The sequence below is a fragment of the Anomaloglossus baeobatrachus genome, chromosome 6 (genome assembly GCF_048569485.1).
Source record: "Anomaloglossus baeobatrachus isolate aAnoBae1 chromosome 6, aAnoBae1.hap1, whole genome shotgun sequence".
Classification (NCBI taxonomy): Eukaryota; Metazoa; Chordata; class Amphibia; order Anura; family Aromobatidae; genus Anomaloglossus; species Anomaloglossus baeobatrachus.
In genome coordinates this window covers 373,682,624-373,707,831 of record NC_134358.1, presented here as the reverse complement: position 1 = coordinate 373,707,831, position 25,208 = coordinate 373,682,624, and the positions used below count along the sequence as shown (strand labels likewise).

Sequence of the window (25,208 nt, the reverse complement as noted above, 5' to 3'; positions counted from 1 at the left end):
AGAGTTCATTACTGGACCTAGCCTCTGATGCAGTAAGTGCCTGAGCATGCTTAGTAGCATGAAATACAGTTTCTGAAAAAAAGACTATCCGCTTCAGCATACTGTCTAGGCACAACACAGGACTTAGACCCGGCACGGAGTGCAAGTACCTATGCAAAGAGGCTTTTCTCAGTAAGTGTGAAGCCCCACAGGTGTTGTGTTGGTGCATTACCTTCAGGGACTCCACGTGGAGGAAGAGTATGGTCACACTTAGGTTGCTTCTTTATATGTATTTTCGTGATGCCACTCTCGGTATTGCGGTCAGTGGGGACCGCCACTGCAGTGTAAGGGGACACCTGGGGCTGATGTTGGGTGCAGTTAGTTTTAGTGGCCTCCCGAGAGTGAGTCAAGCCCCAGTGTTATGATCCGGAACCATGGAAGACCACCACAAATCATTGGCAAAAGGTGACAAGAGCATTGGCAACTAATCTGGCCGCCATCCCCTTACTAACCATCACAACTAGAAGTAGCCGAGGGGTGAACTAACATCCTGTGCACCGCGAACCCAGCCGGAGAACTAACTATCCTAAAGGTAGGAAAGATGAATAACTATCTGCCTCAGAAAATAGACAAGAATAGCAAGCCCCCCACATTCAAAGACTGCGGTGATATAGGAAAAACACAATACACAGGTAGATAACAGGATTAGCAAAAGGTGAGGCCCCCGCTGACTAAAATAGGAAAGGACAGGAAAGGGGACTGATGGTGACCAGAGAAAAACCCTGCAAAATACCAACTTCCTGATAGTACAAAAAGGCCCTCAGATCGCTCGATCTGAACTCCGTCCTATACCAGGTGCCCTTGTCATACCAATGAACAGAAAACAAGAATTATAACAAATTCAACAAGCCACAAACACATGGACCCAAAGGAGCAATACTCCACACAGAACTGCAGGGAGTTCCTCAACAATCTACTGAGGGGGAAAATCCCTGCAAGCAAATAACCTGAAACCAACCACAGCAAATGACAAACCCAGATAAACAAAAGAACCAGACAATAAATAAAGAGCAAGCACTTATCTGGAGTAGATGTGGTGTAAAGCAGGATTAAGCAGGCTGGAGATACAAAGAACAACTGACATCCGGCAACAGCCTGCCATCAGACCAGGACTTAAATAAGCAGAGAGTTAGCAAAGGAAACACCCACTGCACAACACACCTGGTCCAAGTTCAAACCATTCCTGGCCACCAGAGGGAGCCTCCCAGCAGCCAAAACATAACTAACATTCACAACAGTACCCCCCCTTGAGGAGGGGTCACCGAACCCTCACCCACGCAACCGGGTCGCTCGGGATGAGCATGATGGAAGGCGCGAACCAACCTGTCCGCATGAATGTCAGAAGCCACAACCCAAGAGTTATCCTCCTGCCCATAACCCTTTCATTTCACAAGGTATTGAAGCTGACACCTACTGCAACGGGAATCCAGAATTTTTTCAACCTCATACTCCAGATCCCCTTGTACCAAAGCAGGGTCAGGAGGCGCTGCTGCAGGAACTGCTGGCCCCACATGTTTCTTCAACAAGGACTTATGGAAGACATTGTGAATCTTAAATGACGCAGGCAGAGTCAAACGGAAAGATACAGGGTTAATAATCTCCGAAATCTTATAAGGTCCAATAAATCTGGGCTTAAATTTAGGAGATGGAACTCTCATAGGAATATTTTTAGAGGACAACCACACCATGTCCCCTACTTTAAACCGGGGACCAACAGTCCGACGCCGGTTGGCAAACTTTTGGGCAGTTTCTTGGGACTGAAACAATTTATCCACTACCTGCCCCCAAATCTGCTGCATTCTATTGACCACCGAATCCACCCCCGGACAGTCAGACGCCTCAAGCTGCCCTGAGAGGAACCTAGGATGATACCCAAAATTGCAGAAAAAGGGGGACACCAATGTGGTAGAGCTAGCTCTATTGTTAAGGGCAAATTCAGCCAAAGGCAAAAACAAAACCCAGTCATCCTGATCCGCAGAAACAAAACACCATAAATGGGTCTCTAGGGTCTGGTTAGCCCTTTCAGTCTGACCGTTTGTCTGAGGATGAAATGCCGAGGAGAAAGACAGCTGAACACCCAATTTGGAGCAAAAAATCCTCCAAAACCTGGATACAAACTGCACTCCTCTGTCAGAAACAATGTTTTCGGGAATACCATGCAAACGAACAACATGTTGGAAAAACAAAGACACCAACTCTGATGAAGACGGCAACTTAGATAGGGGAACCAAGTGGACCATCTTGGAGAATCTGTCACAGATCACCCAAATCACAGTCATTTTCTGAGAGACGGGAAGCTCTGAAACAAAATCCATAGAGATGTGCGTCCAAGGTTTCTTAGGTACAGGCAAAGGCAATAATAGCCCACTAGAACGTGAACAACAGGGCTTGGACCTAGAACAAACTCCACACGACTACACAAAACGACAGACATCTCGGGACAGGGAAGGCCACCAAAAAGAGCGTCTCACAAGATCCCGAGTACCAAAAATGCCAGGATGACCCGCCAAAACAGAGCAATGAACCTCAGAGACAACTCGGTCTCTCCATTGGTCCGGGACAAACAGTTTCCCTGTAGGACATCTCTCAGGTTTATCCCCCTGAAATTCCGCCAGTGCCAACCGCAGATCAGGCGAAATAGCCGAGAAAACTACACCATCATTCAGGATAGTAGACGGCTCGACAACCTCCAAAGAGTCAGCGCAGAAACTCCTGGAAAGGGCATCGGCCTTAACATTTTGGGGTGCCTGGCAAAAAAGAGACCAGAAAATTAAACCGGGTAAAAAACAAAGCCCACCTGGCCTGCCGAGGATTCAACCTCTTGGCCGATTCCAGATAGATGAGATTCTTGTGGTCCGTAAGCACCACAACTTGATGCCTAGCCCCCTCCAACCAATGCCTCCACTCTTCAAATGCCCACTTCATAGCCAATAATTTCCGGTTCCCCACATCATAATTCCGTTCAGAAGGAGCAAACTTCCGAGAGAAAAAGGCACAGGGCTTAAGTTTACCCGAAGTAGCGTCTCGTTGAGACAGAACAGCACCTGCTCCGATCTCTGAGGCATCGATCTCAACTTGAAATGGGCGGGACACATCAGGTTGCTGCAGAACTGGGGCAGAAGTGAATCGCCTTTTAAGCTCCTGGAAGGCCACAATAGCCCCAGGGGTCCAATGCTCCACATCAGCTCCCTTCTTTGTCAAATCCGTCAGAGGTTTGACAATGGCAGATAAATTGGCGATAAATTTACGGTAAAAATTAGCAAACCCCAAAAACCGCTGCAGGGATTTTAGAGAAGTCGGTTGCACCCAGTCGTAAATAGCCTGAACCTTAACCGGGTCCATTTCGATAGCGGAGGGAGACAGGATGAAGCCCAAAAAGGAAATCCTTTGCACCCCAAAGAGGCACTTTGACCCCTTAACGTACAGTGCATTATCCTTAAGTATCTGAAAAACATCCCGTACTTGCCCAACATGAGAGTCCCAATCATCAGAAAAAATCAAGATGTCATCCAAATACACAATCAAAAATTTACCAATAAGGTCCCTAAAAATATCATTCATAAAAGCCTAGAAGACGGAGGGTGCATTAGTGAGCCCAAAAGGCATCACTAGGTACTCAAAATGCCCCTCAGGAGTATTAAAAGCCGTCTTCCATTCATCACCCTCCTTAATACGGATGAGATTATACGCACCCTTGAGATCCAGTTTTGTAAACCATTTGGCACTCTTCACTCTAGAGAACAGATCAGATATCAGAGGCAAAGGGTACTGATATTTAACCGTAATTTTATTAAGAAGACGGTAATCAATACAAGGCCTCAACGAACCATCTTTCTTAGCAACAAAGAAGAAACCGGCACCCAAAGGAGAAGATGAGGGCCGAATGTGCCCCTTCTCCAAGGATTCCCTGATGTATGACCGCATGGCATCATGTTCGGGCACAGACAAGTTGAAAATCCGCCCCTTGGGAAATTTACAACCGGGCACCAACTCAATGGCACAGTCACAGTCCCGGTGTGGGGGCAAAGAATCAGATTCCTGGTCATTCAATACATCACGGAAATCAGACAAGAAGGCCAGAACATCAACTGCCTGAGCAGACGTAGATGACACGGAAAGGTCCTGATGCACACCTTGACAACCCCAACTAGCTACCGACAAGGATCTCCAGTCAAGAACCGGATTATGGGTCTGCAACCACGGAAATCCCAGAACCAAGGTATCCTGTAGATTATGCAATACTAAAAATGTACAATTTTCCTGATGCGCTGGTGCAACTCTCATAGGCACCTGGGTCCAAAATTGGGGTTTATGTTCAGCCAAAGGGGTAGCATCAATGCCCCTTAAAGGAATAGGAGTTTGCAAAGGAACCATGGGGAAACCACAATCCCTAGCAAACCCAAAATCCATCAAATTGAGCGCTGCCCCTGAGTCCACAAAGGCAAATGCAGAAAAAGAAGACAATGAGCAAATCAATGTGACAGACAAAAGAAACTTTGGTTGCAAAGAACCCACAGTAACAGAAGTAGCTAATCTCTTTTCACGTTTAGGGCAGACAGAGATGTTATGAGAAGCGTCTCTACAATAGAAGCACAGTCTATTCTTCCATCTGAAGCCCTGCCGACTAGCATTAGAAAGGACCCTATCACACTCCATAGGCTCCAAAGGCTGTTCCACAAAACCAGCAGGTATCTTCCTGCGTTCACGTAAACGCCTATCAATCTGAATGGCCAAGGTCATAGAGGCATCAAGACCAGAAGGGACAGGAAATCCTACCATTACATCCTTCACAGCATCAGCAATACCCTTGCGAAAAAGAGCCGCAAGCGCATCATCATTCCATTTGGTAAGGACCGCCCACTTTCGAAATTTCTGACAGAACGTTTCTGCAGAATTCAAACCCTGAGTTAAGGACAGCAAGACCTTTTCTGCTTGGTCCACAATATTGGGTTCGTCATATAATAATCCCAAGGCCTGAAAAAAGGAGTCCACATCATTGAGAATCGGATCATCAGACGCTAAAGAGAAGGCCCAGTCCTGAGGGTCACCACGCAGCAAGGAGATAACAATCTTAACCTGCTGTATGGGATTCCCTGAGGACTTAGGGCGCAGGTCAAAAAATAATTTACAATTATTTTTGAAGCTCAAAAATCTCGCCCTATCTCCCGAAAAAAATTCAGGAACAGGAATCTTAGGCTCTGCAAGGGGAGTCTGTGCAAGATAAGACTCTATATGACGAACCTTAGCATCAAGATGAGCAACACGCTCACCCAATTCATCCATGCTAGAAAAAGAAATCTTCCACAGAACCGAAAGAAGAAGAGGAAAAACACACAAAAAAAAAATATTTTTTCAGCAGTTTTTTTTTTTCCTTCTTAAGAGTACCCTTTAAATTTGTTGGCCGGATGTACTGTTATGATCCGGAACCATGGAAGACCACCACAAATCATTGGCAAAAGGTGACAAGAGCATTGGCAACTAATCTGGCCGCCATCCCCTTACTAACCATCACAACTAGAAGTAGCCGAGGGGTGAACTAACATCCTGTGCACCGCGAACCCAGCCGGAGAACTAACTATCCTAAAGGTAGGAAAGATGAATAACTATCTGCCTCAGAAAATAGACAAGAATAGCAAGCCCATCACATTCAAAGACTGCGGTGATATAGGAAAAACACAATACACAGGTAGATAACAGGATTAGCAAAATGTGAGGACCCCGCTGACTAAAATAGGAAAGGACAGGAAAGGGGACTGATGGTGACCAGAGAAAAACCCTGCAAAATACCAACTTCCTGATAGTACAAGAAGGCCCTCAGATCGCTCGATCTGAACTCTGTCCTATACCAGGTGCCCTTGTCATACCAATGAACAGAAAACAAGAATTATAACAAATTCAACAGGCCACAAACACATGGACCCAAAGGAGCAATACTCCACACAGAACTGCAGGGAGTTCCTCAACAATCCACTGAGAGGGAAAATCCCTGCAAGCAAATAATCTGAAACCAACCACAGCAAATGACAAACCCAGATAAACAAAAGAACCAGACAATAAGTAAAGAGCAAGCACTTATCTGGAGTAGATGTGGTGTAAAGCAGGATTAAGCAGGCTGGAGATACAAAGAACAACTGACATCCGGCAACAGCCTGCAATCAGACCAGGACTTAAATAAGCAGAGAGTTAGCAAAGGAAACACCCACTGCACAACACACCTGGTCCAAGTCCAAACCATTCCTGGCCACCAGAGGGAGCCTCCCAGCAGCCAAAACATAACTAACATTCACAACACCCCAGGACCCTGTGTAAGTGTCTTGAGCCGATGGTCGCAGAATGACTCAGGCACAGTCCAGACGAGCATGCGCTGTAGCCCAAAATTAAGACTTTGCCTCAGGAATGACACAGTCAGGCTGAGCATACTCAGTAGGCAAAACACTGCAGTTAGGCTGCGGCTGGGGTAAATCGGCACACGCATGCGCACTGGCCGCCTCTCCACACTTACACGTGATTGAGAAAGCAGCCATCTGGACAACCCGAGGCACAGCCCTAAATGGCAGCTGACACCTGGGTGCAACTGGAACCGCAGCAGGTTTCTTGCGTTTATGGCGCCACCAATTCGGAACAAGAAATAACAGCTAAAATAACAGGTGTACTTCTTCCCGTAGATAATCTGATATGATCATTTTTTCACGGACACGACCATCGTTAACAAAAGTAGAAGAGCCACCCAAACAGCAGCTGCTTCAATGGATGTGAAGTGCGCAATAAAGAGGGCTCTCCTCCACCACAAGTTCAATATTACAAATACTACATTCCACAGTGGTATAAACCCAATCGCACTTGCTTCATAACTGCTCTCAAGTTTCTACCAGCACTGCTGAATAAGGGGTAACAGAGATGGTTGAGTCTGCAGAGCCGTTCAGTCACACTTTAGCCTGGGAATCCGAGGTATGCTATAAAGCTCCAGTGAGTACAGACAAAGAAGTTCTTATTATTAGTATTATTATTATTATTATTTATTTATAGAGCACCATTGATTCCATGGTGCTGAACATCACAAGGGGGTTACATACAGAATACATATACAAGTAACAATAGACACACTGGTACAGAGGGCAGAGGACTCAGCCCTTGCAGGATTACATTGTAAAGTATTTTGTGGAGTAGACAGTAGGTGGGGGTGTAGGTTGGGCAGAAGCTCCGCACCTTGGTGGTGTCATTTAATGGTTATAGTAATTTATGAACAGATGATTTTTCAGGTTCCGTTTGAAGCTTGCGGGTGTAGCAGATAATCTGACGTGTTGAGGCAGCGAGTTATAGGAGACAGGGGAAATGATCTGCACACATGGCCAGAAAGTTTGTGAGTTGGCTCCAGGCCCCGATGAAGAAGGTGCTGAGCATAATGTACACCCTCATTTCCAAACCGTACATCATCCTGGTGGAGACAATGGGTAACATGATGACGAGACTCAGATACCTGATTGTAACGTCAACTTTGCTATTGGGTCAGGGCAGGAAGAGGTTGTCACGGAGGACTCAGGACGAAGGGAATGAAAACACACAGGGTGATGATGAGGTTGGAGACACCACTTACTGTCAAACCAAAGTGAGCCAATCCATGACGTCAGCCGTGGAGGTGGAGGAGGATGCTACTGACTACGAGTTTACGTTGTGTCTTCATGGACAAAGACAAAGTACTGGAAGCAAGTCAACAACTGAATCCTCGGCCACAACTCTGCCTATGAGCATAAGTCATGTTGGCTATGCAGTTCGCATGGGCTGTAAGCCTTGCCTATCCTCGTAATTTTTTGGACATAGCAAAGGATCACACAAGTGATGTAATCTGTAACAATCTCTAAGTAGAAGTCCAAAAATTTCCAGTTTGAGTACTACCACGATGAAGTGTCACATGGATATAAATTGATAGCGTGAGGATGTATTGCTCAGCTTTAGCCACTGTCAAGGCAACATGCTTATTTGCCGTTAATTGCATGCATTGTTGCAGACTACACACAAGGGGCTGCAGTTTTTTTGGAGCTGCTTTTGCCTGTTTGTTCACTATAGCAATAGTAAAACGATCTTCGGGTGTGGACTTGGAGATGCTGTCTATGAACAGAATGAAAAATAAAGGTGTGTGTTACACCAAGGAGCAACCGCGGAAACACTTCGTTCAATTGTGAGGGGAGTAATTTTGGAGTTTGATGAGGAGTACCGTAACGCCAGTGAGCAGCAGCCTGTGCCACAGACCAACATTCTTCCGCTGCTGTCTATACTGTTAACCATGATAGGAGTGTAAAGTCTGTATTTATGGCAACTGGATATCACAGTACCCGGGTACAGTAGGCTGTGCCCAGACAGTAATGCGTGCACGCCACACTTTCTTTTATTATGAAAACACATATCTGTTCTGGGTAGGACGACTATATAGACAATCAGACTTGCTGCCTCTGCACTGTCAAATTGTCACGTACAGTTTAAATCATAGAGGGACAGTGACACATGTTTGCATTGAATGTTTCTTTTCAAGATTTACATGACTGTCTTGCAGAGCTGTGTGGTTTGCATTCACTGTTATCATCTGCCTTATCTGTGAGGCTTCAGCTAACAAGGGTATTTAGGGTGGGTGATGTGTTTTGTCTATGTTTAGGTAGATAACTGGGAAGCTCTTGTGATGCACCACTAGTAAGTTGTCTTCGTACACACACACACACACACACACACACACACACATACAAACACACAATTACTGCTGCTACGCAGAGGGCTTAGCAAGCAGTAGGCAACTGAATAGATTATTCTATTATTTCAATTTAATGCATGGTTCTTATTGTTTGTTTTGGGAAAGTGAAGCAATCATTTATGAACCCAACTGCATACAGTGCTTTTCATGTTGCGTGGTTTTGCTGCATACTGGGGATCCCACCAAATACAAGACTTAAAATGAAGCATAATTCGCAATGGGAATTTCACTGTGCTACAATGCGGCCTAGCGGGGCTGTGCAACCACCGCCTGCCCCATCACGTGCATCTGCGTGCTCTTCATCCTCTGTGACTGTGGGGACAGCAGTCACACATGCTTTTTCAAACTGAACTTCCACCCCGTTACCCGTAAGCGGGAGTGTGATTGGCAGGTCGTCACTTGTTTTGTAAGTGCAAACAGATAGTATTGTTGAGCTGACAGACATCGAGAGAACCACCATTGGATGAAGACAACATTATATCCACGCCTGCACCTTCGTCAAACATTGACTGGACTACCTGCAGTTAATTATTGCGTTCCACAAATGGAAAGGAATGTAGAATGCACATGTGTTGCACCTTGCTTGACAGTAAAGGAACAATAACTTACTATTCCAAACAATTTTATGATGGCAGAAAAAGAGTCAGCTCTTTGGGCAAATAAAATAGCGTGGCAAAAGTGGGCAGGTGGGTACAGTTGCCGTGTTCTGTGGGTACCAGGACAGTAAAGGAAGCCTCACTTTCTATCCCTCCTAATGATGAAATGCAGCAAGGAATTCCATGAGTTTGCTATAAAAACAGCGTAGCTAAATGAGCAGGAGGGTGTAATGCAGAGGTGCTGTAAATAGCTTGGCACCAGTGAGCCACAAATGGAGTACAACAGCCACTTTTTGGATGCCACTAAGTTGCAGCATTTTTTTGCTATTATTATGACTTATTAAAAACAGAGCAGGAGGGTGTAATGCAGAGATGCTGTAAACAGCTTGGCACCAGTGGGGCACAAATGGAGTACAACAGCCACTTTTTGGATGCCACTAAGTTGCAGCATTTTTGGCTATTATTATAGCTTTTAAAAACAGAGCAGGAGGGTGTAATGCAGAGGTGCTGTAAATAGCTTGGCACCAGTGGGGCACAAATGGAGTACAAAAGCCACTTTTTGGATGCCACTAAGTTGCAGCATTTTTGGCTATTATTATAGCTTTTAAAAACAGAGCAGGAGGGTGTAATGCAGAGGTGCTGTAAATAGCTTGGCACCAGTGGGGCACAAATGGCGTACAACAGCAACTTTTTGGATGCCACTAAGTTGCAGCATTTTTTGCTATTATTATAGCTTATTAAAAACAGAGCAGGAGGGTGTAATGCAGAGGTGCTAGAAATAGCTTGGCACCATTGGGGCACAAATGGAGTACAATAGCCACTTTTTGTATGCCACTAAGTTGCAGCATTTTTTTGCTATTACTATAGCTTATTAAAAACAGAGCAGGAGGATGTAATGCAGAGGTGCTGCAAATAGATGTGCACTAGTGGGACACTAATGGAAGTCCAACAGCCACTTTTAGGCTGCCACAAAGTTTCCTCAGTGTTTGCTATTATAATGACTTAGTAACAATGAGCTTCAGTGTGCAATGCAGAGGTGCTGCAAATAGATTTGCACCAGTGGGACACAAATGAAGTCCAACAGCCACTTTTAGGATGCCACTAAGTTTCCTCAGTGTTTGCTATTATAATGACTTAGTAACAATGAGCTTGAGTGTGCAATGCAGAGGTGCTGCAAATAGATTTGCACCAGTGGGACACAAATGAAGTCCAACAGCCACTTTTAGGATGCCACTAAGTTTCCTCAGTGTTTGGTATTATAATGGTTTTGTAACAATGAGCTTGAGTGTGCAATGCAGAGGTGCTGCAAATAGATTTGCACCAGTGGGACACTAATGGAAGTCCAACAGCCACTTTTAGGATGCCACTAAGTTTCCTCAGTGTTTGCTTGTATAATGGCTTAGTAACAATGAGCTTGAGTGTGCAAAGGCAGGAGTGTTACGGTTGCTGTGGCACTGGAGACTATGTTCAGATTTCTTGCTACTGCACATGTGCGAGCACTGGAGATTATGTTCGGATTTCTTGCTACTGCACATGTGCAAGCGCTGGAGACTAAGTCCTATCTTGGAGCCATTGCACATGTGCGGGTGACATCGTCGCTGACACGAGGTCACATGTTTCTGACACCTTCTAAGCTGATTGGCCGCTGGTCATGTGCTTGTGACATGTGGTCACATATCTCTGACACCTTCTATGCCGATTGGTCACTGGTCATGTGCTTGTGACACTGTGCTCGGTGATAGGCCAGCGTGACGTCATTGCTGTCGTTCTGGCAGCGGATTGGCTCTGGTGTCCTCCATCTTGGATGAGGCACAGAGTCTATATAAAACCCTGATGCACGCCGCCCGGCACTCAGTCTTCTTGGTTCATGCATGATAGTTGACACTCTGTGCACGTCCCTCTAGGCATCTCTCTGTCTGTGCTAGGTGAACGCTACCGGCAGGGTAGCGTTCTTGTACCTTACAGTTTCGGCTGCGGTCCGTATCCTTACATCTTAGTGGAGCGGACATAGGCAGGTGCCTGAGGCACATGGTCCGGCTGGGCCTTGTGATTCTACTCGTAGGTGGACGTTGCCGCTAGGGTAACGTTCCTTACACTGCGTCTGGCAGTTGTTCGTATCCTCGCACACTAGGGGAGCGAACATAGGTAGGAGCTTTGTGCGGCTTGTGCTGCTGTCCGTCTCTTTTGCACCACTAGTGGAGCGGACCTAGGCAGGTGCCATATCTAGTAGTTCGTGTCATCGCACACTAGTGGAGCGAACGCAGGTAGGAGCTTTGTGCGGCTTACGCTGCTGTCCGTCTCCTGGCACCACTAGAGGAACAGACCTAGGTAGGTGCCATTTCACATTCACTGCTTTTGTCTCTGTGATCATTAACAGAGACCATACCACACACCCTCCGAGTAAGGGAGAAATTGCTTTATTTCCTAACTATATGCCTCTGTGAGTTTAACAGAGGTATTGCACTCTGCAGTTGTGCTACTACTATTTACAGCGGCACACTAATATACTCTTCCTCACTCATTAACCTATCATTTTTACGTTAATGCTAAATACGGTAGTCGCTGTGACTTTAACAGTACATGCCGTGATTGGCTCTAGTGTCACTGAGACGTATCAGTGTCAGTACTGCTTCCGTAGTACAAGATACCCCTTATCCTCTGACATAGTCTGCAGCAGAGACTTTGCACGGTGGACCCTGACTGTCTGATATCCCTTTGGTTTTTATAATCAGACAGCCCCCATAACATTAGAACTGAGCCAAGGGTCTGACAGTTATGGCAGAATATCAGCAGTTACACCGTTACATACAAGTACTTGAGTCGCGGCTCAAGAGTATAGAGGATAAACCTCAGACCATGGTGACATCTGCACATGATCCTCGACTTGCTCTGCCAAACAGATATTCTGGCGATGCCAGATCATGTCGTGGTTTCATTAGTCAGTGTCAGATACACCTAGAGGTCAACTCTTCTCGCTTCTCTACGGAGAGGTCCAGAGTAGGCTTTATCATCTCCTTACTTCAGGACAAAGCCTTAGAATGGGCGACTCCCCTATGAGAGCGCTCTGATGTGGTTACTCTGAGACATCAAGACTTTCTTGATGATCTTAAAGCGGTATTCATGGGTCCGCAGGTTACCCATGATGCGGCCCTGAGACTGTTAGATCTATATCAGGGTTCGTTATCAACTAGTTCTTATGCCATTGCTTTTAGAACTCTAGTGGCAGAACTAGACTGGCCAGAGAAGGTGTTGATTCCTATCTTCTGGAGAGGGTTGGCAGGCTATGTCAAGGATGCCCTTGCTACTCGTGAGGTCCCTGCTTCTCTGGAGGACTTGATCACAGTAGCAACGAGGATCGACGTACGCCATAGGGAACGTAGACTCGAGGTCTCTTCCTCACGCCCTAAGCATCGGGCTATTCCAGTTGTTGAGGGTCCACCACCATCTTCCTCAGCATCTGAAACATCTCCCACTCCTATGGAGTTAGGTCATACGTCCTCCAGACTACGCAAGTCTGGTCCTCGTATATGTTACGTATGTCATCAGGCTGGGCACTATGCCAACGAGTGTGCCGTCAGGGAAACTCCCAGGCCTAGTAACCGTTAGAGGGGGGTTACTAGAGACGTCTTCTGCACCCTCTAAGTGTAGTATCCCAGGTCAGCTCTCATTCTCTGAGAATACATGGCCTATTATGGCTTTTGTGGATTCCGGAGCTGACGGGACTTTTGTGTCCTCAGGATTTGTAAAGAGACACAATATTCCCTCTATCATGTTAGAGGCACCTATTCCTGTCCGTGTTGTTAATGGGACTATGTTGTCTGACTCCATTATATTGAGGACAGTTCCCTTGCGCCTTTCCCTGTCTCAGGGTCACATAGAGGAGATTTATTTTCTTGTTTTGCCTGAGGGTATAGACGACGTCCTTCTGGGGTCTCCCATGACTTTGGACTCATGCTCCTCTAATTGACTGGGAGTCCGACAGCATTATTAGTTGGGGTTCGAAATGTCAGTTCCGATGTCTTCCCTTACCACCTAAGGTTGTTGCGGTTGCATCAACTGATCTCTCTCCCATACCAACACCCTATTTGGATTTCGCTGACGTGTTCTCCAAACAGGGTGCTGAGGTTCTTCCACCCCATAGGCCGTATGACTGCACCATAGACCTTATCCCAGGTTCGGTTCCACCTAAGGGCAGGGTTTACCCCCTGTCAATACCTGAGTCGGAGGCCATGTCGACCTATATAAGAGAGAGTTTAGAGAAGGGGTTCATTCGTAAGTCTGTCTCTCCGACGGGAGCTGGGTTTTTCTTTGTTCGGAAGAAAGAGGGTGATTTGCGTCCCTGCATAGATAACAGGGGTCTCAACCCAATCACAATAAAGAACAAATACCCGTTACCTTTAATTTCGGAGCTCTTTGACAGACTGAGGGGAGCTCAGGATTTTACAAAGTTGGATCTGCGGGGTGCGTATAACTTGGTACGAATTCGAGAGGGTGACGAATGGAAGACCGCTTTTAACACCCGAGACAGTCACTATGAATACCTCGTCATGCCTTTTGATTTATGTAATGAACCCGCAGTATTTCAGGACTTCGTAAACGATGTGTTCAGGGATTTACTGTTATCCAATGTCGTGGTGTATCTGGACGACATCCTGATTTTTTCTCCTGATCTGGAGACTCATCGTCAGGATGTCGTTCGTGTCCTTTCCCATTTAAGGGAGCACTCATTGTTTGCTAAACTCGAAAAGTGTGTATTCGAGCAGTCATCCTTGCCTTTTTTGGGTTACATTATCTCACAAGAGGGTCTGGCTATGGATCCTGCGAAGCTCTCTGCTGTCCTGGAATGGTCCGAACCTCATTCCTTGAAGGCAGTGCAACGCTTCTTAGGATTCATAAATTATTACCGGAAGTTCATACCCCATTTCTCCACTTTGGTGGCCCCTTTGGTAGCCTTGACTAAGAAAGGTGCTAATCCAAAAGTCTGGTCTACTGAGACATCCCAGGCTTTTGAGACAGTAAAAAGACACTTTTCAACTGCTCCCGTTCTTCAACGACCCGATGAGAATAAGCCCTTCCTTTTGGAGGTTGATGCCTCTTCAGTGGGTGCTGGTGCGGTCTTGTATCAAAAGAACGGTGTAGATAGAAAAAGGCCGTGTTTCTTCTTTGCTAAAACCTTTTCACCGGCAGAGAGAAACTATACCATTGGGGATAGGGAACTGCTCGCCCTGAGATTAGCCTTGGAGGAGTGGCGTCACTTGCTAGAAAGAGCAAAACATCCTTTCCAGGTCTATACAGACCATAAGAATCTGACATACATACAAACCGCTCAGCGTCTGAAACCTCGCCAAGCCCGCTGGTCCTTGTTTTTCTCTCGCTTTCACTTCTCCATCAACTATCTGTCTGGGAGTAAGAATAACAAGGCAGACGCCCTGTCTCGCTCTATGGTTTCTACCCAGAAAGAGATTGATGAACCTCGTCTTATCCTTCCCTCCAGGGTTTTTCATACGCTCTCCCCTGTGACGTTAGACCAAATTCCACGGGCAAGACCTTTGTTCCGCCTGATCGACAGAATGATATACTGTCGTGGGCCCACACCTCAAAGGTGGGTGGGCATTTTGGTATTAGACGAACACGAGAGATACTCGAGAGGTGGTATTGGTGGCCACACTTAACCAGCCACGTCAAGAGATATGTCGGTTCCTGCTACTTGTGTGCTCACAACCGTCCATTACGGCAGAGACCGGCTGGGCTCTTGCATCCTTTACCAGTGCCAGATAGACCATGGGATGTGGTAGGCATGGACTTTGTGGGTGATCTTCCATGTTCACAGGGACATAGATTTGTGTGGGTCATTACGGACCATTTCTCCCGGATGGTTCATCTTGTACCGTTATCGAGAATCCCATCTTCCAGGGTACTAGCCAAACTATTCCTCAAGCATTTAGGCTTCACGGGATGCCAGATCGTATCATTTGTGATAGAGGCCCGCAATTTGCTTCCCGTTTCTGGTGAGATCTTTGTAGCCTTCTGCAAATTGAGTTGAATCTCTCTTCGGCATACCATCTGGAGACCAATGGTTTGGTTGAGCGTACCAATCAATCCATGATTATATACCTTCGACACTTTGTTGCTGAGAACCACGATAACTGGTTCTCCCTCCTACCATGGGCAGAATTTGCCCTTAACAATTCTCTGGCTGAGGCCACTGGGCAGACACCGTTCGTACTCAATAATGGGCAACATCCTAGGGTACCGGTACCGTTTCCCGCTGCTGCCCCTCCTCCTCTTGTGGCCGACTGGACGACTAATGCCAGAGAGGTTTGGGATCGGACTCAAGAGTCGATCCAAGCAGCTAAGAACCGTATGAAGACGGTGTCCGATCGGTTTCGTCGCCCGGCTCCTGTCTTTTCTCTGGGGGACTTTGTGTGGCTCTCTGCAAAACACGTGAAACTTAGAGTGAGCTCTGTCAAATTTGCTCCTCGCTTCCTGGGTCCTTATGAGGTTCTTCGACAGGTAAATCCTGTAGTCTACCAATTGAAGTTACCCGTCCATCTTAGGATCCATGACAAATTCCATGTCTCAATGTTAAAGCCGGCTATTTTACCTCACGCTCGTGAAGTGCACTCTCCTGCCTCTGATTCCTCTCGCTCTAGCTATGAGGTACGAGCCATAGTTGGTTCTAAGATGGCTCGAAGGCGCAGGTTCTTCTTGATAGATTGGGAGGGCTACGGCCCGGAACATCGCTCTTGGGAGCCTGAGGAGGCTGTCCATGCTCCCGACTTAGTTGCCGATTACCTGCGTCGCCGGGAGGGGGGCCCTTGAGGGAGAGGTATTGTTACAGTTACTGTGGCACTGGAGACTATGTTCGGATTTCTTGCTACTGCACATGTGCAAGCGCCGGAGACTAAGTCCTATCTTGGAGCCATTGCACATGTGCGGGTGACATCATCGCTGACACGAGGTCACATGTCTCTGACATCTAAGCTGATTGGCCGCTGGTCATTTGCTTGTGACATGTGGTCACATGTCTCTGACACCTTCTTTGCCGATTGGTGGCTGGTCATGTGCTTGTGATGCTTTGCTCGGTGATAGGCCAGCGTGATGGTCATTGCTGTCATTCTGGCAGCGGATTGGCTCTGGTGTCCTCCATCTTGGATGAGGCACAGAGTCTATATAAGACCCTGACGCACGCCGTCCGGCGCTCAGTCCTCTTGGTTCATGCATGAGAGTAGACGCTCTGTGCACGTCCCTCTAGGCATCTGTCTATGCTAGGTGAGCGCTACCGGCAGGGTAGCGTTCTTGTACCTTACAGCTTCGGCTGCGGTCCGTATCCTTACATCTTAGTGGAGCGGACATAGGCAGGTGCCAGAGGCACATGGTCCGGCTGGGCCTTGTGATTCTACTCGTAGGTGGACGTTGCCGCTAGGGTAACGTTCCTTATACTGCATCTGGCAGTTGTTCGTATCCTTGCACTCTAGGGGAGCGAACCTAGGTAGGAGCTTTGTGCGGCTTATGCTGCTGTCCGTCTCTTTTGCACCACTAGTGGAGCGGACCTAGGCAGGTGCCATATCTAGTGGTTCATGTCCTCGTACACTAGTGGAGCGAACACAGGTAGGAGCTTTGTGCGGCTTGTGCTGCTGTCCGTCTCTTTTGCACCACTAGTGGAGCGGACCTAGGCAGGTGCCATATCTAGTGGTTCATGTCCTCGCACACTAGTGGAGCGAACACAGGTAGGAGCTTTGTGCGGCTTACGCTGCTGTCCGTCTCCTGGCACCACTAGAGGAACGGACCTAGGTAGGTGCCATTTCACATTCACTGCTTTTGTTTCTTTGATCATTAACAGAGACCATACCACACACCCTCCGAGTAAGGGAGGTATTGCTTTATTTCCTAACTATATGCCTCTGTGAGTTTAACAGAGGTATTGCACTCTGCACTTGTGCTACTACTATTTACAGCGACACACTTATATACTCTTCCTCACTTATTAACCTATCCCTTTTACGTTAATGCTAAATACGTTAGTCGCTGTGACTTTAACAGTACATGCCGTGATTGGCTCTAGTGTCACTGAGACGTATCAGTGTCAGTTCTGCTTCCGTAGTACAAGATACCCCTTATCCTCTTCCATAGTCTGCAGCAGAGACTTTGCACGGTGGACCCTGACTGTCTGATATCCCTTTTGGTTTTTATAATCAGACAGCCCCCGTAACAAGGAGGGTACAGTGGCCGGGTTGTGGGTCAGTGTAGAGGAAAGGAAGCCTCACTTTATATCCCTCCTAATGGTGAAATTCAGCGAGGAAGTCCCTGAGCTTAGCTACACAGACGCTGTTATCTCTAGCTGTTAAAATATGTTTCCACGGACCTTACTGTCACCTATGGCTTTGAGCCTGCTGTAATTAGCCCTTACAAGGGCTGAAAGAAACTTCTATCCCTATTCTGTATAGCGCTGTGTGTAGAGCGTACACAGCAGTATCGGAGACAGGAGCTGCGCCAGCGGTGACTGACACCCAGACACAGAAGGCAGATAATGGCGTCCTGACGGGCAGATACCCGTTTTTATAATGCAGGGACATGTGACATGGACATCCTATCACACATGCCGTTGCTTCTCTGGCTAAAAGTCCACTTAGCTGTGGGTGTGTCTGGGATGCTAGGAGGGGATGGAAAGATGTAGGGGTGTCCCGAGACCTTCCAGAAAATGTTTTATTGGGGACTGATTTGTGGCGGTTGGTGGCACAATACATCGATGACAACCTTCCCCAATCTGATAAGTCATGTGATGCAAATGTTGTTGATAAGTCATGTGAACCGAATATTGATGATCAAAAGGTGATTATTAATGTTGTGCATGAAAATAAAGTGGATGACTGTGCGGGGAACCTTGACCATGTCACACTGCAGGGTGACGTGGCTAAGGACGTCCCCAAGGCAGTGAGTGTCTTTGCTAAGGTAGAGGGAAGCAGGCATGTTAACCATGAGGAAGGTGGTCACCTGCAGCTTTTCAGTGTCACGATCAACTGTGACGTGGACGGTGGTAGCTGCACCATAAATTGCGCGGGCCCTGAGGTATCACAGAGTGATGCATCTCATGGTACAGGAGAACTCAGCCATGTCACACTGAGAGGTGATGTGGCTGACGATCTCCTCACAGCTGTAAGAATCGTTGCTAAGGGAGATGGAGACAGTGTCACGATGGACGGTGGTAGCTGCTCCATGGTTAGCACTGATTCGGTGGTACTATACGATGAGAGGAAAATGTTTTCCCCGGCTGGACAGGGTGATGAGACAGTCGGATCCATGACCTGTCCGGACGATGGGAAAGTTGTGTTCACAGCCTGTCAGGGTGATGGAAAAGCAGACCCCATAACCCGTCATGGTAGTGCGAAAGTGTCTCACACAGCCGGTCAGGATGATGGGAAAGCTGTGCCATCCGCCTGTATGGAGCATGAGAGTATGGTGCTCACTGCCTGTCAGGGGGAGGGGCAGGAAGCCCCCTAACCTGCCAGGGAGATAGGAAAGTTGTGCTCCCTACTTGTCACTGTGATGGGGAAGCAGAACCCATAAAATGCCAAGGTAGTGAGGAGGATGTTTCCCCAGCCGGTCAGGATGATGGGAAAGTTGTACTCATCGCCTGTCCAGATTATGGGAAAGCTGGATCCACTGTCTGTCAGAGGGATGGGACAGACGTACCCACCCCATGTTAGCATGGCAAGACCCTGAAACCAGAGCCAGGGAAGGTTGATGCCATCACCTCCTGGCCTACCCACAAGTCAAAGAAGCAGGTGATGTCCTTCTTGGGTACAGCAGGGTACTATAGGAAGTTCATTCCTAACTATAGTGCTCTTGCTAAGCCACTGACGGACCTCCCCAAAAAGAAGCTACCGCAAGTAGTCACCTGGACAGATGACTGTGAGCGCTCCTTCAGAGCATTGAGAGCTGCCCTTACCAGTTCCCCAATCCTACAAGCCCCAGACTTCACCCGACGGTTCATAGTTCAGACCGTTGCCAGTGCATTTGGCCTGGGTGCAGTACTCAGCCAGTTAAATGGGGAGGGAGAAGAGCATCCGGTGGTGTTTCTCAGCCACAAGCTCTTAACCCGGGAAGTGGCCTATGCCACTGTGGAGGAGTGCCTCGCTATAGTGTGGGCCCTGCGGAAGCTGCAGCCCTACTTATATGGACGCAACTTCACCATAGTAACAGACCACAGCCCTCTCAGCTGGCTACACCGGGTTGCCGACGACAATGGTAAGCTGCTGCGGTGGAGCTTGGCACTACAGCAGTATGATTTTACTATACAACACAAGAAGGGTGTTGAGCATGGCAACGCTGACGGGCTGTCCCTGCAGGGGGATGCCAGTGAGGTAGGCTTAGGAGACGATCAACAAATCAATCTCCCATGCTATCTCAAAAAGGGGGAGGTGTCATGTAAAACTCTTGAAGGGTCCTTACCCCACCATCAGCCACAGATCACCATGATGATTATCTGATCGGCCTGAAAGTTTAGGAATTTATGACCCGGGGATGGTAGCCAAAAGATGTACAGAAAAGACAATCCTTTGTTCTGTTGGAGGGAAAACTCCTAATACAGTTTTTTACGTGGCCCGTTAATGTTAGAAAAATGAAAAACATACTGCCAGAATCCCTGTAGAGCGCTAAACCCAGCGCACTGTTTAGCTTGACTAGGAGATCACTGGTATCACCACAAATTAGTATTGGCCAGTAAAATCATGCTAGATGCATTGTGTTTGGTATCTATGTAAATGTAAAATTGAGATATAAAATATGGGGGCGTGGCCTGCACACTGATGGCGAGGGCTGCTTGAAAGGAAAGCTCTGTGCTGAAGCAGGATAAACTGGCTCTTATCAGCTCACAGATAACAGGATTACCAGCTACAGGAGGTGTGAGTAACCCCAGCCCCCAGTGATGCCTAAGGGGAGACCTAAAAAAACTGGCACTCCAGACAAACTGACAGACATCTACCCCCGGGATAGGGATCTCTCCTCACCAAGCAAGATGGCTCTGGCTTCCCACTCAGCTTCTTCCCACTCCTCACAAGGAGATACAGGCTGCTTGAGAGGCTGCACAGGCATTCCCCTGACAGAGGAAACAATGCAATCTCTGCTGAAAACGCTGAGGGCTTCCCTGCAGGCTGATCTCAGAGAAATAGTAAGAGAGCTGAAGGAAGAGATCAGGTCTCTGGGTGATCGCACAGAGCATGTAGAAACTAAAATGGCTGAATTTGCAACATCACATAACAATCTGATAGATGCTAACACAGCTTTGGAAAAGGAGGTGGAGGCACTAAAACTTAAAATCAGTGATATAGAGGACAGATCCCAAAGAAATAACCTAAAAATCAGAGGGATTCCCTCATCAGTAGCAGATAAAGACCTCCAGGAATACTTCCACAAGTTTCTGCAGCTTATACTCCCTGGATGGGACACCAGAGACCTGATAGTGGACAGGATTCATAGAGTCCCTAAACCCAAAGGCATAGATCCAGCTCTGCCTAAAGATGTCCTGGCTAGACTTCATTTCTATAAAACAAAAGAAGCTGTGCTTCACACACTGAGGGGAAATCCAGCCCTGCCAGATACAATCATGGGACTAAAAATCTTCCCAGATCTTTCTGCTGCAACTCTTAATAAAATAAGAGAATTTGTCCACCTTTCTAAACTCCTTAGAGATTAAGACATCAAGTACAAGTGGGGTTTTCCGGTGAAGATGATAATTTTCAAAGATGGAGGCACTCACATATGTCATACTCCTTCTCAGCTGGGCAAATTGCTGGATGACTGGGGAATAGCCCACCCACCAAACCCTGGTGAGCGGGAGAATCAAAGAGGCCCTCCAGACAGGATTAACCCTGAATGGTCAGTAGCTTAGCTGGGACTCCTTCCTGCTTATGGCACCTGCTGTCCCTGCTCCTGTGACTCGGAATGTCACGTAGCCCCCCTGATGTTCTCGCCTATGGCGAGCGGTTATACACCGGGCACCCTACTCGGGGCAAACCGGTGTTGTTGGAATTTGTTTGTTTTTGTTCCTCTTCTCACAAATGTTCCTTAATTTTTTGGGGAAATTTCTCTCAATTTCTTGCTGGTCTAGCCCCTCTCATCCCTGATGGCGTTCCTAGGAATTCAAACCCCCCTGCGGCTCCAATATGAGAATTAAGATATTGTCTATTAATGTGAACGGACTCAACTCCCCAGCAAAAAGGTCAATGATGTGGAGAGAGGTGAAGGCATCTAACTGTGATATAGCGTGCATTCAGGAGACCCACCTTCTTTCCACAGATAATAAACGGCTACTTCATCCAAGGTTCCAACACACCTTTTTTGCTAATGACTCAAAAAAAAGAGGAGGAGTGGCCATTTTAATAAAGAACTCAGTGGCCTTTAAATTGATAAATGTCAGTTATGGAGCGGATGGAAGATATATTATTTTGTCTTGTTATATCGACAGCATCCCTTATACCTTGGCAACGGTCTACTCCCCAAATTCATCACAATTGACCTTTGCTAGGAAATTTTTCCAAGCATTCAAAGATACTGCCACAGGGGCGGAAATCATCTGTGGAGACTTTAATATACCTGTTATACGCTCCATGGATTGCTCCAACATCAGCCTCCCACATGCTAAGGAACGTAAGCATCTCATCAATGAATTCCATTTTCATAACATCTGGAGATATTTGCACGCATCAGAAAGAGACTATACATTCTTCTCTTCCAGGCATCGCTCATACAGTAGAATTGATTTTTTTTTTTGGTCGACATCAGATCTATAAGTAATTGTGTGGCAGCTGATATTGGTTTAATTACTTGGACAGATCATGCGCCAATCTCTTTGTCTGTTCAGGGTAGCTTTAATGTTCAAAATTGTCAGTGTTAACAGAATATTTTAAACTTAACAATAATGGGGAAATTTCTGACGAGACCCTGTGGGCTGCTCATAAAGCCGTAGTTAGAGGGCAGCTCATAAAAATAGCCTCCATCCAAAAAAGGCAAAAAGACCCAGATATTAAATATATATTAACCCATATTCATCACCTTGAATCCCTGAATAAAGCCAAAGCAACCCCTAACTTGACTAAAGAAATTGTAACCCATAGATTCCAACTAAGATCCCTACTCCTGCAAAAATACAAACATAATCTTAAAAAAAATAGATCGACATTTTATGCTATGGGGGATAGAGCGGGGTCCTTATTGGCAAGAAGGACGAAAAAACGTGAGATTCAATCTAAAATAGAATTCCTGAGGGACCCAAACGGAACAATCACTAGACATCTCATTGAAATAGCAGATGCATTTGCGAAATACTATGAGGCCCTGTATAATCTAAAATATGATTCCAATACGTCACAGCCGACTCAAGTGGATATACAGGGTTTCCTAGACACCCTGGATCTTTCCCAGGTCTCAGATGAGCAATTAGAGGAACTTAATCTTCCCTTTACTACACATGAAATCCTAGGTGCTATCAAAATGACTAAGTCTAACTCCGCCCCAGGCCCCGATGGGCTGCCATACGAATATTACAAACAATTTACATCCACTCTGTCCCCCTTTATGTCAAAAACCTTAAATTTTTGGCAAAATAAAGGGTCAATTTCCCCAGACAACTTAGAAGCGATTATTATTACGCTACCCAAGCCAGGGAAACCTGCAGACACCCCGGGTAATTTTAGGCCCATTTCACTCCTAAATTGTGATGTTAAAATTTATGCCAAACTAGTGGCAGATAGACTTCATAAAGTGATCCCGACCTTAGTGGCTCCAGACCAAGTTGGGTTTGTGACAGGCAGGCAATCTAAGGATGGCACCAGACGGATGCTTGACTTGATTGGACTGGTGGAGATATCGGGTGAACCCAGTGCATTCCTGTCTCTTGATGCTGAAAAAGTCTTTGACAGGGTGCACTGGGGATACCTGGAGAGAGTTCTAACAAAATTCGGGTTCTTGGGGAAAATCAAGTCATCCATTCTAGCCCTCTACTCTTACCCAAATGCGTCAGTGTTGGCATCGGGGTTTCTGTCATCTAAATTTCAAATAAGTAATGGCACCCGCCAGGGGTGTCCATTGTCTCCCGCTATTTTTGCTTTAGTGGTAGAACCTCTGGCGGAAGCTATACGAAAAAACATAGCCATTTCTGGTATAAGAGTTGGGGAATTTGAACATAAACTTGGTTTATACGCAGACGATGTGATAATTTCCTGTTCTAACCTTGCAGTGTCGATTCCAGCAGTGGTGAACACATTATCGAACTTTTCTAAAGTGTCGTATTATAAGCTTAATGCGGCAAAGTCTTTGATACTGCCATTTAATGTACCGGTGGAGGCCAGGAGTGCGCTGGAGGGGGCCTTTCAATTCAAATGGTGCGACAGGGGGATACCTTATTTGGGCATTAAGCTGACACCATCGCAGATGTTAATTAAAGAAAATTTGGAACCTCTGATCCAAAATTTAGAAAAGGAATTGGGAAGGTATGAAAAAATATCATTGTCCTGGATGGCCAGGATACAGTCCTTTAAAATGGTTTTCTTACCCAAAATATTGTATGTGCTCAGATGCCTTCCCATCAAAATTTCTCACAAAACCCTGATGAAACTTCAATCGTTGACTAACAAATTTGTCTGGGGTAATAAAAGGGCTAGGGTCGCAGGTAAAGTGTTATACCCCCCATATGACTTAGGGGGACTGGGCACCCCAAACATATCGGCATATTATAAAGCCTTACTAATTGAATCACTAAAGGAATGGTGGTGTCCAGGTAATTCACATAGATGGGCTCAGATTGAAAATTTCCTGTCCCGCCAGGGCTCGGTCAGAAGAATGATGGAAGCAGAATATTTGAGCCGTTCACGGTTCTCCCCGTGTGTTCCCACCATGTCAGCCTCCCTGGAGGTCTGGCGAAATGACTTGATTCATAAGATTCAGATTCCTCTTTCAGAGATTTCCATCAAGTCGTTGGAATCTCAGATCCCCTTTTTGAATCTGGCCAGGTGGGAGGGATCGGGCATTACAGTGCTGGCAGATCTATACTCTGATTTGGGTGTTAGCCCCTTTAATGAAATAGTACGGGAACACCCCTCTTTAAAGGGCTGTTTCTATCAACACATCCAAATTAGTCATTTTCTGGCCTCTAAATTTCCTCCAAAGTCAAATCCTCTGTTACCTACAACAAAGGCTTTGGTATTTAAAAAGATAATTAAATCCAAAGGTATCTCCTCGACATACAAATGGCTCAATAACCCCCCGAAGAGCAAAAATCTCCTTATATGAATAAATGGGACGTGGAGTTGAGTGTCTCTACCTCTCCTTCAAACTGGCACACGGCATCATCAAATATCCAAAAATATTCCAAGTGTATAAATCATCTGGAGCAACTGAAAAAAGTATACCTGTGATGGTATCGGTCCCCAGCCAACTTAGCACAGTTCCTGCCAAATTCTTCGCCACATTGTTGGAAGGGCTGCCTCCAAAGGGGTACTCTTGGTCACTGCTGGTGGGCTTGTCCCAAGGTTTTCTCGTTCTGGTTGGAGGTGTTTGGCCTGATGGGTGAGCTGACAGGCAATCCTATTAATCCGAATCCAGATCTGGCAGTGCTAAATGTGGGTATAGAGGAGTTCTCTTGGGAATCCAGGGGTTTATTAGTTCACATTCTAGTAGCTGCCAGATACTGCATAAGTTTGCACTGGAAATCCCCAAAGACGCCTACATTAGTTGAACTATATAACCGAATTAATCTCCAATGCCAATACGAGTTCTGTCTGGCTCACTCCATCCGCGCCAAAAACAAAATACTTCAGATTTGGGACACGTGGCTA

At 46.5% G+C, this 25,208-nt stretch overlaps 1 protein-coding gene across 1 annotated transcript in view; it reads left to right on the top strand.

The window, feature by feature from the left end:
• Positions 1-25,208, top strand: part of PKD1L1 (polycystin 1 like 1, transient receptor potential channel interacting) — an 884,746-nt gene that overhangs the window by 628,341 nt on the left and 231,197 nt on the right. The window lies entirely within an intron of this gene.